A 16,082-nucleotide genomic window follows, 5' to 3' on the forward strand; every position below is an offset into this window, starting at 1 on the left:
TCCATATTATACAAAGAACTAAAAAAAAAAAAAAAAAACAAAGAATTAACAAAATAAATGACCTAATTTCAAAAATGGCCTACAGATCTGAAAGGAAAGCTCTTAAAAGAAGAAACAAAAGTGACTAAGAAATATCTTTAAAAGTGTTCATCATCTTTAGCAAATTGAGAAATATAAATGAAACTACTTGAGATTTCATCTTATCTTAGTAAGAATGACAAAAGATAAAGAAAAAAACCTGACAACAAATTCTGAGGAAGATTTGGGGCAAAAATGGTTATCTTGTTCACTGTTGGTGAGATTGCATACCAGGGCAGCCATTTTGGGAATCAAAAGGTTAAAAGTAGATTTACTGTATGACCCAGCTATACCAGCTTGATGTCAACTCTATACCAGCTCTTGGTCTCTGCCCAAGGACTCAGCATCCATCTTCACAGATGCTTTCTCATTGTCATTGCCAATCTATTCAAACTAGTTAGGGAATGGAAACAAACTAAATGTCTTTCAGATGAATGGGTAATGAAAATATGGAACACATATCCAATAGGATTCCATTTAGTTTTAAAGAAAATTAAATCATGGAACTTTTAGGTTAATGGATGGAGCTAGAAAATATACTCAGTGAGGTAACCCAGATTCAGAAAGACAAATGTCACATGTTCACTCTCGTAAAATCTGTTAATTTGTATGCTAATTAAAATACATTTTTAAAGTTGGAAAAATAAAATAGAAAGTATAGGTACTGTTGAGCGTCTGTTGTCTGTCGTAAACAATGTCAAGGTTCTTTGACAGGCTAAACGGAATTGCACAAGGCCTCCAATTCCACTTCTAAAATGTTAGTTACATTTGTCATTGCTCTGACAGAATACTGACAGAAATGGATGAAATGAGAAAAAAGGTCATTTTGGTTAATGATGCAGGGAATACAGCCCAGTGTGGAGGGGGAGGCACCATGCTGATTGCATTTTGAAGCTATGGTGGAGCATGAGGCAGGGTGGGTATACAACAGTGGCTGTCTGGAGAGCTTGGGCTGAACCTAGGACTGTGTTGTGGTCTTTAGTACTGTTCCTATGGCATTGTATCTTCAGGTTACCCCCAGAAAACTAAACTAACACTAACAGCTGGGGATCGGTATTCAAAATTTGAGCTTGTGGGAAAGATTTCACATTTAAGCAATAACAACAGGTAACAGAGACAAGTTCAGTCTCTTCATGCTCACATAAGTGAAAAGGTAGAAAATACCCAGAACTCAACAGCAAACGGTAACCGAAGTGTCGCATGCATTAAATACTGGTAAGTGCTAAATGTGGGTGATCATTAAAGCATGCTAAAGCAGAGAAACTAGACAAAGGTCATATATCTTATTGCACTCATCTGAAATATATAGAATAGGTAAGTTCAGAGATAGAATATAGATTTACAGAGGTGGGCACTTAAAGGAAAAACAGGAGAAACTGCTTAATGTGTGAGGGTTTACACTGGAGTAATGGAAATGTTTTGCAGTTAGGTAGAGGTGGTGGTTGCATAGCATTGCAAATATAATAAGTACCTCCAAAGCACACATTCACTTTAATGTAGTTGATTTAACAAAGTCACCTTACAGCATGCTGTACCCATCAGGAGCTTATCTTGGGGGAGAAACTAAGTCCCAGGATATTGCTGTGCTCGTTAGAGAATGCCATTTTCATTAGTTTGTCCAGTCTTTCTTGTATCAGGCCTCAGTGGCAGAACTTTTTATGGTGTCCTGTCATCTATGCTGAGACTTCATGGGTGGCCTGGGGATCCTATTTTCAAAGGGAAATGACATGGGGCATGTGAACATCAGGGCAATTTTGGTGTGATGTGCAGCCTGGCCTGTCAAGTAACCCATGAATGGCCAACACTATGGCCTGCTTCTAAGGTCTTCTGTATGTTCAAAAGCTGGTAGCTTCAAAGGGGGCTTTAGGGCCCACATGACTAATGTCCCTCCTTCCAAAGATGGAGAAACTGAAGTTTAGCTGTAGTAAAAATTTGCTTGAAATCTACAGAGACAGGAAACAGATCAGTAGTTGTGTAGTGGAGCACTGTGCTAGGAAGCCAGTGCTCTAATGTTTCAGTAGTCTTTGGGCTGAGTTTTGAAAATCAAGGAGGATGCTGGTTTTACAACGTGAGTTTGCCAAAATCACAAACTCTGCATCTTATATAGTGAATCATATGATATCCACTTGTATTTCAATAGAGTTTGTTTTACTTTTAAAAATCCTGGATTTGGGACAATGCCTCCTTGGATAAAGAACTTACTGTACAAGCGCAAAGACCTAGTTCAGATCCTTAATACCCACATAAAAGCTGGGTATGGTGGCATGCACCTGTAACCCTAGCACTATATGTATAGGAATGTGTGAGGTAGAGGCAGACCGATCCCAGAGTCTCACTGATCAGACAATTTAGCTATAATGATGAGCTCCAGATTCATAGGGATACTTCACCTAGAAAAAAGAAGGGGGGTAGATATCCTAGAGGAAGATAACCAAAGCTGATCTCTGGCCTTCACAGGTTAATGCACAGCCAAGGACATCTGTACAAACACCACACATGCACCAGAGCTTCTTGAGTGGTCATATTCCCAGTGACCTATGGACCTTCTACAAGGATGCACTTCTACAACATCTCCCAGTATTATTCCCCTTGGGAGGAAGCCCCAGTAGCTAGGGCTGTGGGTAACACTTGTGACACCCATAGTAGCATTTTCATTCTACATAGTGGCTCTATTCATAAGATCAACCAAGCTGATTCATACATGAAATCCAGAGAATATTTTGGAGTGTCATTTATGAAATTGTCTCAGGAGCAAGTAATTTAAAAAATAAATGTAGGTGTCTGTTCTAGCAAAAGACATAGGTGCCTTGATAAAAGGTCATTTTGACAGTCATTGTAATGGGAGGGTAGTTGATGAACTAACCTGTCACTAATAACACACATGCACAGAGCTGGGGCCATAGCTAAGTCTCTTTCTCTCAGAAATTATTGGCTTGAGATACGTGATCCCCTCCTGTGATGTGCCACCCTGACACACTGGCTACCTGATTTTAAATTTAAGCTTTTAGAATTGTAAATCAAAATTAATTCCTTAGTTATTAAGTAGTCCGTGCTCAACATTTTGTTACGTGCATTTAGGGACAAAATGTGCCCAGGAAGCAAGCAATGAAGTGTACAGTTTAAAGGGTCTCCCTGTGAAATGGACCTGGTTGGGAAAGGCCTGTGACCACTTTCAGGAGAGGGCCATGGAAGATGACATGGGAAGGATCTGCTGGATTAAGAGGCTGAGTCCTTCCATCTGTGTTCCAAAGCCCTTGGTGTAAGTATTCATATGAGTTGGATGTGGTGGCACATGCCTGCAAATCTATCTACTCAGGAGGGTTACATGGGAGGGTCATGAGTTCAAGAACAGTCTGAGTTATATAATGGGAATTCTTCATACACTTAATTAAAAAAAATAAAGTCAGATACGAGAAAAAAGAAAAAGAAAATATTTGTAAAATCTTGGTAGCATAGGTGCTTGTGTATCAACAGTGACTCCAAAGCATATAAAAATCCTTAACAGCCCAACGCTGCTTTGTTTCAGTTGTTCTGATTCTGTATCCTCAAAGTGGTTCCCTTAGTTTGGTCCCCAAGGACAGCTACATTTCAGTATAAAACTTCCGTCTTTCAGGTTCTCACTCCCAGAGCCAGACTTGGCAGCTGCATCTTGGGGAGAGGGAGGATCCACTTGGGGGAAACAGTCCCTGGGCCAGGATGAGAAATGATTTTACTTCCCACAGGATCAGCCTTGCCTTGGATGCTTCGCACAGTGATGGATCTTGGTTCATTCATACAGACTCAGCTCTCTATCGTGCAGAAAAGCACTATCTTGAGATTCGGATGGTTTTCTAGAAATAGCTTCTGCTTCTACCAGCCTACAGAAAGCTTTCTTGTCTGCCCTCTTTGCTACTGGAGGCAGTTGCCATGCTCTCTAGGCCTAAGCTCAGCAGTCTGTTGTTTATTTTCTTCTCCCAAACGAAGTAAGTTTCTCTACATTTGTCTTATTCTAATCAGATAGAATCTTTTGTTTTCAGTTATGTCATGTCAGTTTCCATGAATTTCTTTTTTTTTTTTTTACTGTTATCTGGAGATCTCTCCAGACACCAGGGTGGTTCCAGGCCCAACCAGGGTTGAGGATTCTCTCCTTTTCCTTCCATATTTTGTACAATATCCTGCAGGCTGCTGTCCCTGGACATAGAGCAAGATATTGATGGTACAAGACCCCTCCTGATGTTACAGTGTTGCCAGCCCAGAACCAGATGTCAGGGACATAATGTGTGTTTTTTGTTCCTTAGCTCCCTGACTTTTGACAGGTGTGAAAGGCAGAGAGCATCCTAAGGAGCATGTGGAGCACTTTGTCCTCCAGCAGCAGCTCCTCTGGGCACAGGTCTCCTGCCCTTTGGAGGGCTGTGTTCGTGTCTCCGGGAACCTAAGAGAGATAGTTAGGAGCAGTGTGGCTCTGTTCCACTGCTTTTTACAAAAGAAGGGTGTCTCGCTTATAATTTCCCTCGATACAGAATTGCTTGTGTTCCTCTAGTTAAATATCTTCCATGACCTTCATTATCCATGAGACAAATCTGGATCATCTGGGCTGGCCTACTAAATGCTTCCTAAGCTCCCTCCAGGCACCACCTGCCTTCAGCCCTGCTCCTCTGATAGTCCTTAGGACCCTATGATATTCATGCCTACCATGCCTCCTCATCCCTCCCACGAGGGCCTCTAGTGATCAGATATTCTCAGTGAGACTTCTCTCAAGTTTTTGAAAAGCTTATAGTTAGTGATGATGGTACAATGTTTATCACAGTGCTCTGTGAACCATCATCATGCCCATGCCTATCTCCTTAGACGGAGAGTCCCTGACCTGGGTTTAGTATGTCTTAGGCACATACTAAAGGATATAAAAGGCTAGTTTACATTTAAGAGTGTGAATAGAAGGCTTCTAGGGCAAGCTGAAGGTGATCAATGTCCATCCAGATACTTAACTTTTTCACAAGCAGGTAAGGTACTAATTCAAGCTTCAAACATCACCCAAGAGTATTAACTCTGCCATTTCTACTGTGTATATTTATTTGCTCGGATAATAAAGTTGGTTTTTCTTTTGGTCTAAATCATTGGCGATGACAGAAATGAAGTTATGGTAGATGGTAATAATTTAGGAGCAGAAGGCATTTTATAGGAAAGAAGGAAATACCTCTTACTATAATTCCCTCAGGAATATCCTCCTTTGCAGGCCACTGTGGCAAGTATAGGGACTGATACACAGAGAGGCTGGTATGACAGAGAATCAGAATGTGCGATTTCCCGTCTTTAGACAAGCAGCAGATGGTGATTTAAAAACTAATATATTTCTCAGATATGGACCACGGAACACCAGTCCATGTATAATCTTTGTAGATATTTCATGAGAAGAAGACATGTAGTGATCAACTACATTTTAGGGAAATAAAACAGGCATTCCTCTCCCAGACCCTCCTCTCCCAGGGTTATAGAGATGTCCCCACCATACCAGACAGAAAAGCCTCTGCTCTCAGGAACAGCTTGAGCACAGGTTTTGGAAATGCTTGGTGCTAGAAGGAGAATTTGAAGGTAGAAGATGCTGTTGAATATCTTTAAATGATCTCCCCACCCCAGCCTAGTTCTCTGAACAGAATGAATGAAGATGGGACACATGTGAGGCGTGGGACAAGGGTTGCATCTGCACAGTAATTCTACTTTATCCTGAGTAATAAGTGTCTTCTATTCAAAGAACAACTGCTCCTAAGTACCAACAGGGAATTGACTCAAGAATCTACCATGAATTCCTAAATCCTTTAAGTCTTTTGTATAAAACAGCACAGTATTTACACACAGCCGACACAACCTTGTATTCCTTACAAGACCCTGCACACTATAAATGCCATGTAACTAGTCGTTAGACTGTATTATTTATGAAGAAATGACAAAATAGGCTACATAGTCAGTAAGACACCCCTCAATATTTTCCAGCCACAATTGGTTCCCACATAATCCATGTATATAAAATTCAAAATACGGTGTCTGTCTGTTTCTATCTATCTGTATGTCCAATTCCTCTTCAGAGGAAGACACTAGTGCCAAGAAGTTTTGCGCATTCTTACCAGGGCTTTGAATAGAAATCAAAAGAGAGGGGGAGAAAAGTGTGTGACTTTACCACCTTGTCTCTTGATAGCGTGAGGGGCCAACATGGAGATCTAACCATTAATTTAACTGGTGGTTTCCTCATGGCATCAGCCAATGTGCATCAGGCACTGTGGTGAAAGTCAGACACAATCTTTGTTAGTATCATATACCAAATAATGCCAGGGAAGTCATATTTTTTTAAAGCCAGACTTCCAAAGGTCTGGTGGATCTTAGTTTCTCTGTTGTAGCTGTTCAGCTCTGCCATTGTGGGATAGAAGCTATTGTAACTCTTCCTGTGTAAGTGCAGGAACATGACTGTGTTCTAGTAAAACTTTATTCACAAAAACAAATGGACTTTTATTATGATCTGTGGCTTGCCATTGTTGATCAAAACAATAAATACAACACTGAAATGAATATACTCCATGCGCACTGTCAGGGAGAGACAGACAATACAATGAGAACAAAGGAAGGAGGATTTCCTATCTTGGGTTCCAGATTTTAAAGGTAACACAGAGGTAGGTGAAGGGGGGAGAAGGGGCATTGTAGGAAGATGGAAAGAACTAGGATCACTGTCTGAGAAGTTTGTGGGTTTGTGGTCAGGGCCAATGACGCTGCATTATTTGGGGGAGGTGGTGGACTTTTATCTTTCTTAGGAAAATTGCTGAGTGTTAAATCTCTGCAGGGAACACATGCCAAGGTGAGTTTTGCAATTACCCTGCCGAAAACATTTTAGAGAAGGCATTAGTCGTGACTGAGGAGTGGAGGTAGTCTATACTGCCATAGTCTAGGCGGAGACTACTACGGAAGTGTGAGAAGTGGTAATGCATTGGAAGATACTGAGAACCCTTAGCTTGGTGAATGAAATCAGTGTACTTCACACAGGTCTTACTAATATTTCTTCTGCTCCAAATTGTTGTCTAAGCAGGATGGACTGCCTGCAGCCCTCTGGGAAGTCCTCTGCCCATGTCTTCAAGGGAGCAAGCCTTCTCACAGAAAACCATGTGCATACTCATCCACTGGCAGGCTGAAGACATGGAAGGTTTGCATTAGGCACATGTCCCATCTGGTTGGTATCCTCGTTTTGTCTTCTGCACCAGAATTCATGCTTGGCCCTGCATTTTGAAGGACATCTGGTTTGGGTAGCTCTGTCTCGACACCAGCAATCATCAAGTGTTACTGGGCATTTACTGGGCATTGCTCCTGAGTTTGGTTGGCTGGGTAAGACCCAGGCACAGTGTGTCCTTGCTCAGCAGCTCTGGGAGCCATGCAGGGAGTTTGGTGTCACCACATTGGCTGACACTCAGCTTTTGCCTGTGTCCTGTCCTTATTACCAATGGATCCTCTGAGTTGTGAGAACAGATGTCCCGCCCTGCTCTACCTGATGTCCCTTCAGGCCACCAGCTGCATCCCTGGTGGCCTTAGAAATCTAGACCACAGCTTCTGGGTTTTCCCAGTAGGGTGGGTGGTGGGCTGGGCCTGATGTTAGACTTCCCCAGCAAAGGATATGGTGTGCTTGCTTGCCCACATTTTCATAACAAACAGAGCTTATAAAGGCCAGGTTCAGCCCAGTGCTGTGGCCAGCCAAAGGCTGCTGGGGAATGCCTTCTACCCCAGCCCAGCTAATTTGTGTCCTGTCCTGAACACACAGCTCACCGAGCATTGCCAGGTCTGGCCGTCTTTGAAAGAAGACTTTCTTTCCATTTAGCAAAATGTCTCTTGAAAGACACTTCATTCTTTTTATTGGATGGCCAATATTTTTACAAGTAACACATTCACTTTCTAAAGAAACCCCCCACCCTCTCTTTCTGGCACCTACTTCCCTCCAGGAGAATTTCTCTTATCTGCCCCAATCCCACTAGGGGGCTCTGGTATTAACTCTTATAAGGTCAGACTGAATTCTCTAGAGGAGCCTGGTGTTTTAAGATTTGACTCGAGATCAGAAACAAAGTGCTGAAGCAAAACCATCAGGGCCACAGCATGGAAAGCTGCAAGCTTCCAAACTGCCGCATATGTGCCGCCAGCCAGCCGGCGCCTCAGCGGCCTGGCTTGGCAGCCTCTTACTCAACCTCTGTTTTCCTTGGGGGTAGGAGGAGGAGGTGGAGGGAACCAGGAAGGAGGAGGGTAGCACTGAGGGATGTAGTTGCCCTTTGCCTCATGATTTATACTTGGTCAGAGTAGCCCTGTTCCGCTTGCTTCAGGCTGGAATGTGTCTTGGACATGTTGTTTCAATATGAGACAATCAGCTGGGCCCTCTGTGGAATGTCCCTGGAGACTCAAAACGACCTCCCAACAGGGTCATTTGTTCAGCAGAATTTGAAGCCACATTCTCCAACATCTGCATTCTATTAATACCTTCAGAATAATTCTTTCGGCCTTGGGAAATCGGAGGATGTTTTGAGGGACGCTCGGCACCAAGTCCTTTTGATTTTGCTGCCTCCTGGGAAGATCTCATCCCCTTCCTTTGCTGTGGTGCAGGTGGATATTCACTTTCCCTGAGTGAAGGCCTGGATGGGCAACATGTATGGCGGACTTCTGTTAAGGTACAAGACAGAGATGAACCAGGAGAACTGGCAGACATTCCTGGGCATTTGCTGGAAGCCAGTGGGGCTAAGAGCCCTCTGAAGACCTCTTTCCAAGTCCTTGAGGGAGCCTGGCCAGAGCCTCATCACATCCTCCCAGGAGACAAGGGTCTTAAAGGAAAGGAAGACAAAGAAGGGAGGAAGGAGGAAAGGGTTTCAAGACAGTGCAATAAAGTACTGACAGTACAATAAAGCCAGATTTTTTTTTTTAAAGTTCAAATACATGTACTAGCTAGACGGAATAGAACTGCAGCTCATAGCAGTAAGACCTACTTAGTGAGGACAAATATGACTTGAATGTGCAGGTGTGACCTCGCCAGAAGGCTGGCCCTGAGTCCTGGGCCTCCTCAGGAGACATTGGGGGCATATTGAGTGTGGAGGGCAGGGAAGGTGGGGAAGGTAGGGAGAGAGAACCTCTGATCTAAGAAGGTATGTTTAATCCAGAAACATTTATTGAGTGCCTTCCGGTTGCACACATGGAGCCATATGCTCACTCAACTGCTTTAAAGGGAGGAGAAACAGGAGAAGACAATGTTGAGGACATCATTTCTGAGCTCTACTCTTCCCTTGAAGGGGACATGGAAGGAGCAGGTGCTGAGGAACACCAGGCAGAGTCTAGTTTGTTTGCCAGTTTTCATTACCCAAACCTGTGTCACGGCATGCTCATTCAACAGCCGCAGAGACTGAAACATTAAGTTCTCTCAAACCCACTGGAGACACATACTTCTGATATGCCTCTAAAAATGAGAAATAGCTTCCTGGGTGTGTGACTCACAAAGAGCTCTCTCTGATGGCCAGAGCTGGCTTAGGGTGTCTGAAAGCACTGACTGGGCAGAAAGGAGCAGCTGCCTAACACATCTGATACTATTTCCTTTGTCATCGGTTCATCTGTCTGCTCATGGGAAGAGATCTGTCAAATACAACTGGCTTCCTCCCTGGGATCTGCACATCCACCCTCAACCTGCTGGGCCTGTGGCCAGGCCTCACATCCCTTTGCCTACTATCACAAGGGGCTTGAGAACAAGTGTTCAAGAGAACAGCCAGATAGGTTGTGGTTCCCATCTCCTTTCCCATGTCCAAATTATACAAATTATGAAAAACAAACCAGTGAACAAATAAAATAATTAGGCTGTGAGTTCCCTGTGTCCCTCTTTTGTCAGCATTTGGAGAGGCAAACTCACATTTCCGGCAAATGACAGACCAAGCACATGTCATTCCATTTGGTTCTCACTTAGGCCCATTTTACTGATGGGAAACTCATCTTGTCTCAAAAAGACTAGTTCTGCTTGCCCAAGTCAGCTGGTCAAAGTGGGATGGGTATCCTATAACGCCTACATTTTCCCAAAGCACTGACTGTAGAAGGAACATAATTGAAAATACCGGTTTGGATGGTTCTCTGTGGGGGTGGGGTGGGCTTTCCTCCTGAACAGAAATCGGCCGTTTTTCAGGGACTTTTTCCTGCTTCCTGGTTTCTGCTTTGTTCCAGCAGCACATGGTTTTTGGGGATGCTGCCCTGATGTGTATGGTCCTCTAGGCCCTGCCTACACAAGTGTCAGAAAGTGCTGGGGCAGAAGGCTCTGACTCATCTGCTCCTCCCTGAACAACATTCGTGTGTGTGTGTGTGTGTGTGTGTGTGTGTGTGTGTGTGTGTGTGTGTGTGTGTGTGTCTTAAATGTGAGCACTCTGGCTCACAGCTCTGAGCTACCATGTACAGAAAAATGATTACAAACCCTTCTTGCATTCTTAAGGCATCTGTGAAATAATTTTCTTTCCCTGGCCCACTTAGCAGCACTGGTTTTGTTCCACACTTGTGGACACTGTAGGGCGGGCTCCTGCGTCCCAGCCTGTCTAGTATGGCAGCCAGCCTGCACAGATCTATTAATAGCCTTCATTTCCAGTATGTGCCCTGTAAACTCGGGCCTCATTTTTAGCAGCTTGCTGTTACAATTCTAGGAAAAGGTTCCCTTTGAATGTCTTCCTGCCAGGATAGCCTGACTCCCTCTCTCAGTCAGCTGCCCCCCCCCCAGGGCTGGCGGGGGCGTGGAGCCCAGGGATAAGTGGTGGGAGATCCTTCTCTTGGAAGAGTTGCTGAACGAAATGACCCTTTGTTTGGAAAGCAGCCCTGATAAGCTTGGGTGGGGCTGCAGCTGCCCAGCACTGAAGTCATGCTTGACTCATCTCTTCCTTTCACAGCTCTCATCTAGTTCATCACACATTTAGTTTGCTTCCCCCAAAAGGATATTCCCAAAGACCAGGCCCAAGTCCATCTGCATCCAGCCTGTGTGGAAGGCCCCTGTCTCTTGTGCCCTTTTTTGAGTTCACCCCATTTCATCCCTTGAGAACTCACTGAAGGCTCTTAAAGCCTGCCAGTGCTCAACTTGGCAGAGTCAGTGACTCGTCTCTAAGCAACTATCCAATGTAAATTGTCCCCTTAAAGACAATCTTAAGTAAAATAACAGTCCTAGCATGGATGATCCCTGTGCCTCTTGATAGGGTGTGAATATGGCAGGTGTATCCTCAAGACAGTGTGTTTAAGGTTTGGTCCCAGCCTGGTTGTATTGGGAGGTACTTGGAGGTGGGGTCTAATGTGAGTCCCATAGGCCCCTAGAGTGCACCCTTGAAGGTATTGTGGGACCTTGGCTTCTGTCTCTTTCTGTGGTCTGACCTGTGATGCGCATCCAAGCTTGGTCATGCAGGGCTGCTGACTATAGAACTGATGCTAAACCATCCTGCCTTCCCTTCCTAAGGAATTTGTTAAAACACTGTGAGGCTGAGCTAACACCTCTCTTAGCTTTTCACTACTTTTCTTCTTTTAATTTGGGGGTTATAATATAATTGCATCATTTTTCTCTTCCCTTTCTTTCCTCCAGAGCCTCTCATATGGTCTCTTCTTTTTAAATTTTCTTTCTTTCTAAAGCTTTTGAGATTGTAGTATAGTTATATAATTTCTCTCTTCCCTTCCCTTTCCTCCCTCCCTCCAAACCTCCCCATACTCCATTCCTTACTTCAAAAGGTGGAGATTTAGCATGCCATCTGCTTTGTGGCAAGGCTGTCTCCCTTCCTCACCTTTACACACCTTTCATGCACAGTGAGCTGGTGGCTAAATACTCCCACAGGTCATTGCATTAAGAAAGCAGGATGTATGCAACCAACCTCTGAGCACTTCCTGAAATTTAGTGATGGCAGTGACCATATGCAGAACACACAGTTAGTGTACAAATCAATCTGATGTCAATTTGGGGGTGGCAACCCTGATTCACATCTGGAGACATTCTTGGGCATCAGTTACATTTGATCAGAATTCCACAAATGGCTCTCAGCCCAACAGAAGGGAAAAAAAAAAGCATACCGTGAAACGTGGAGCCAGGGCTTGAGACTGCCAGTGTGTGTGTGTGTGTGTGTGTGTGTGTGTGTGTGTGTGTGTGTGTGTATCAGATAATAACCATTATCCGTTAACCACCATGCCATGGACCATGGAATTTAAAATTCAAGAAAAAAATAACAAAAAAAAATATTTTAAGATTTTGCCCAGTTGCCTTCTAGCTTGGACTCCATGAGGGTGGAGCTGTAGTTCTGTCTCCAGTAGTTTCTTCATTTGATGTAGGGCAGGTGAGTGAATGAGAAAAAGAGAAATAAAGAGGAAAAAAAAAGGAACAGAGCTGCTCCTAGGTATGATGCAGGACAAGGTTTTATTGTAGATACATGTGGGAGAGTAGCCAGAGGCAGAGACCTCTGGGAAAGTCCAGAGTGGACATGACCAGACTGAGCTGTGCCTTGTGAGGAGAGGGGGAGGGAAAGGGAGGGGAGGGAGGAGGCAGGTGCAGCAGCCAGAAGGCCCAAATGTACAAAGAGATCAGGCAAGCAAAGTGGTTGGATTATGTAGGGAAGGGCAGCCCAGCCCCCTGGGCTGGAAAGTTCAGTGTGTGTGTGTGTGTGTGTGGGGGGGTGTTATGCCAGCTAGGAGGGTGCTGCAACAGGGAGGGACTGGAGGATGCAGGGAGAATGTGGCAGCCAGGTCTGCTTTGATGTGTTAAATAGGCACCTCAGCCTTTTGTCCCAGGTTTGAAACCTAACACCCCAGCCTTTTTGTTGAAATTAAATAAATGATAAAGAATGACAGGTAATCTTCTCTATGACTATTTCCTGTTGACATTGGGCATCGCTGTTGGTGGGGGGCAGGAAATCTGGAATGCTGGTCCAGGAAGAGCATACTGTTTCAGTTGCTGTCCACACTCTGCTGGGACCATCTGGGGCAAGAAAAGTGCTGGATGCTTTGGAGCAGTTAGTGAGGCTGGACCACCTGGGGTAGTTGCTTTGATGCTGTCCTGGACGCAGATTTTGAGGGAACACCTTGTTGCTGGAGCTGTCTGCAGTTGCTGGAATCTGCTGGAACAAGTAGAGTAGAAAGAGAAGGTAAAGGAAAAGAGTTTAGGGAGTGCTGTTTTTCTTGGGTGCATATTTGAAACTTTCAGGCTCACAGTCCTGGGACTTGGGGAAGGGGAGTCCCAAGATTAGGGAAGAGAGAAATCCCAGACTCAGGAATAGGTGCAATAGGCAGGAGGGAACAGGTTGTTGATTGATAGTACTTATTTGGAGTAGGCTTAACCTGTGAGAGGTGGATCCAAATTGATTCTGTGATTCTTACACGAATTTTTAAAAGTTTATAAAAGGAGACAAAATTTCAGATATGTTAGCATTAACACTGTGTGTAATCTGTACTGAAATCCACATTGTAGAAAGAGCAGCAGATCACACCTTTAGTCTTAGTAAAAAACTTGGGAACCCAAAATGATTTTGGGTTAAAAGCATTAATACTCTTTCCTCTATCCAGAAGACTGGGTGTATATAGACTAGAGAGATTTTTTTTTAATTTTTAATTTTAATTAAAATTTTTTTAGCAAAACAAGAAGCAATTTTAAGTCTATACTTGGAAAACAACCAAGGGAAATTAAAAATCTTGACTTGTGGCTATGGTAATAGTAGTCAGTGTTACCAGAGCTAGATTTATAGCTTATCAGAACTCTATTGATTAATGTCAAAACTCTGAACAATAACATAGAAAGGGAAAGAAATCTGAAGCCCCTTTTATCTTTTATATGCCGTAAATTATTATTTTTTAAATTATTTACCATGAGACACAGGTCAGGTGGTTGATTACTGATAGCAATCATTGCAAAGCAAGTTACTTTAAATAAAGGAATAGTAAAAGGTTACTTTGAAACCTGTTTTGTGAGTTTACCTATTTTCGGAGTCTGGTAGCAAATTGCCTTTCTTAGCTGGAGGCTTAGAAGCTCTAGGTAAGTGAGGTCTAAGACCTGATTTTTATATATAAAGAGAAGACAGCTGTAACCTTGGAAAAGAAGCTGGTGTGCTTGATGGTGTTAAAACCAACGTCAGTTAAAAATCACCAGAGATCTGAGAAGGATAAATTATAGCTGGAAGTAGAATCTAAATGGTCTATGTATTGATTAAAATGACATCGATATCCCCATTACCTTAGGTGGGTTACCTTAGGCTCTGGTGATCTCCATTGGTGGCAGTAGTCACAGGTCTTCAGCTGTCATACTGGACAGCATTTAATCTTTAGCTGACATGCAGAGCAACATAGGTCTTTGGCTGCCAGACCCAAGTCTGTGATTTTTCTGTAGAGGAGCAACTTGGGGACTGACCTTACTTTGACCAAGCCCAGTAGAGCAGTCAACCCCAGAAGTGTCCACAGTTTGAGCAGAGCCCTGGTAGCAGGCAAGGCAGAGAGGATCTTTTGCCCAGTTGTTAGCATTACCACAATCCCATCTATCTTCTTTGGATACCCCAAGGGTTGGTTCCCTCTAGGAGGGGGCAGTTCTGTCTATTACGGGAAGCTGAAAAATTTTAAATGTCTTATTTAGCAAATCTCTGAAGAGTTTGAAAGTAGCTTATATAAGGTTAGGATTTTATAGCTTTATCCCTGTTAAGTTTGAGCCTTAAACTGTGAGTTGAAGATTTAATTGACAAACCTTTGGCATCTAAATAGAATATCACCAGTTTTTTATGAATTAGTTTATTCAAATATCCAAAGCTTAACAAAGTGAACAAAGATAAAGAAGCTAGACAACCATTACTACTATGAACCTGAGTAGACATTAGGAATTTATAAACCTAGATTACCTTAGTCATTAAACATACTCACTACTTTCTAATAGCCTGGTGTTGAACAGTTAGCAAATGCATAAGCAGTTACACAAATATCTTAGATCAGCTTTTGTTAAATTGAGTAGATTCTTTGTAACGTTAAAATTTTATCATCATATATAGTATATTCTGAGGCAGAGTTGAATCATATATATAGTATGTTATAGCAAATTACAATTACCTTTGTTTAGGTTTAACTATAAACCTTCTGTTACAAGTTTTAAACCAAATTTTGTTATGGATTTTATAGATTTTTAAACACAACAATGAACAATTTACAAATCCTGAGATAAGAGTTTCCGGCATAGTCTTAGTTTTTTTTTTTTTTTTTTTTTTTTTTTTTTTTTGAGAGCAGGGTGCTCTCATAGAGACAAATGATTTTTAAGGGTGGGAAGTTGTAGACCCTTAGTGATAAGAGGCTTTGAAAGTATAGAACAGAGCAAGTTGAGATATGAGTTTTGGGGATCATTTGTTACAATCTCTGAGAATTTAGAAATCAAGTGTGCCAGTTTTGGGGCATTGTTCTGTTCTAAGGACAAGCTGCAGTAATAGAATCTGAGTCCTTGGAGGAAGACAGAGTCCTAAAGCAGGACACCTGTTGGGAAGGGTGTTCCTATAAGCTCCAAGAGGAAGCTAAGAGGGAAGTGAGCTGCCTGACTGCAGGCTACAGCTGATCAGGAGAGTGCTGCGAAAAGGGAGCCAGTAAATGGCCTTAGAGGGTATAGAAAGGTGCCCACATCATGGAAGGCCAAAAAGAGCTTAGAAGCAGGATATGGAAACCAGAGAGACACTTACGGAGTTCCAAATGGAAACAAGGGGGAAAAAAGTTCCAGGCTGCCACAGGTGGGACTGTAGCTCTGTAGCTCCTGAGAGAGACCCAGAATGGTATATCAGGAGGGGAGACAGCAGGAGAAAGGGGAGATGTTCATGTGGGTGTGGATGCCAGAGGTGTCGCAGGCTGCAGGAGCCACAGAGGTACCCATGGGGAGGGCATAAAAGGCTGGAGCCCAGAGGCTGGAGCAGCAATTAGAAAGTAGGTTTATTGTAGCTATATGGGATAACATAGTTAGTGGCAGGAATCCCTGGGAATGTCCAGAGTGTACATAACCAGACTGAAGTGTGCAATGTGGG

At 43.2% G+C, this 16,082-nt stretch overlaps 1 long non-coding RNA gene across 1 annotated transcript; it reads right to left on the reverse strand.

Annotated features, from left to right (window-relative positions):
* Positions 1 to 12,450: 12,450 nt before the first annotated feature.
* On the reverse strand, positions 12,451 to 14,408 carry LOC118238808. The gene is made up of 2 exons (XR_004769997.1): positions 14,290 to 14,408; positions 12,451 to 13,163 (listed from the first exon to the last, which is right to left on the reverse strand). It is a non-coding gene; the product is annotated as an uncharacterized LOC118238808 (long non-coding RNA).
* Between the last annotated feature and the right edge of the window lie 1,674 nt (positions 14,409 to 16,082).

This window comes from Cricetulus griseus, chromosome 4, assembly GCF_003668045.3.
Source record: "Cricetulus griseus strain 17A/GY chromosome 4, alternate assembly CriGri-PICRH-1.0, whole genome shotgun sequence".
Classification (NCBI taxonomy): domain Eukaryota; kingdom Metazoa; phylum Chordata; class Mammalia; order Rodentia; family Cricetidae; genus Cricetulus; species Cricetulus griseus.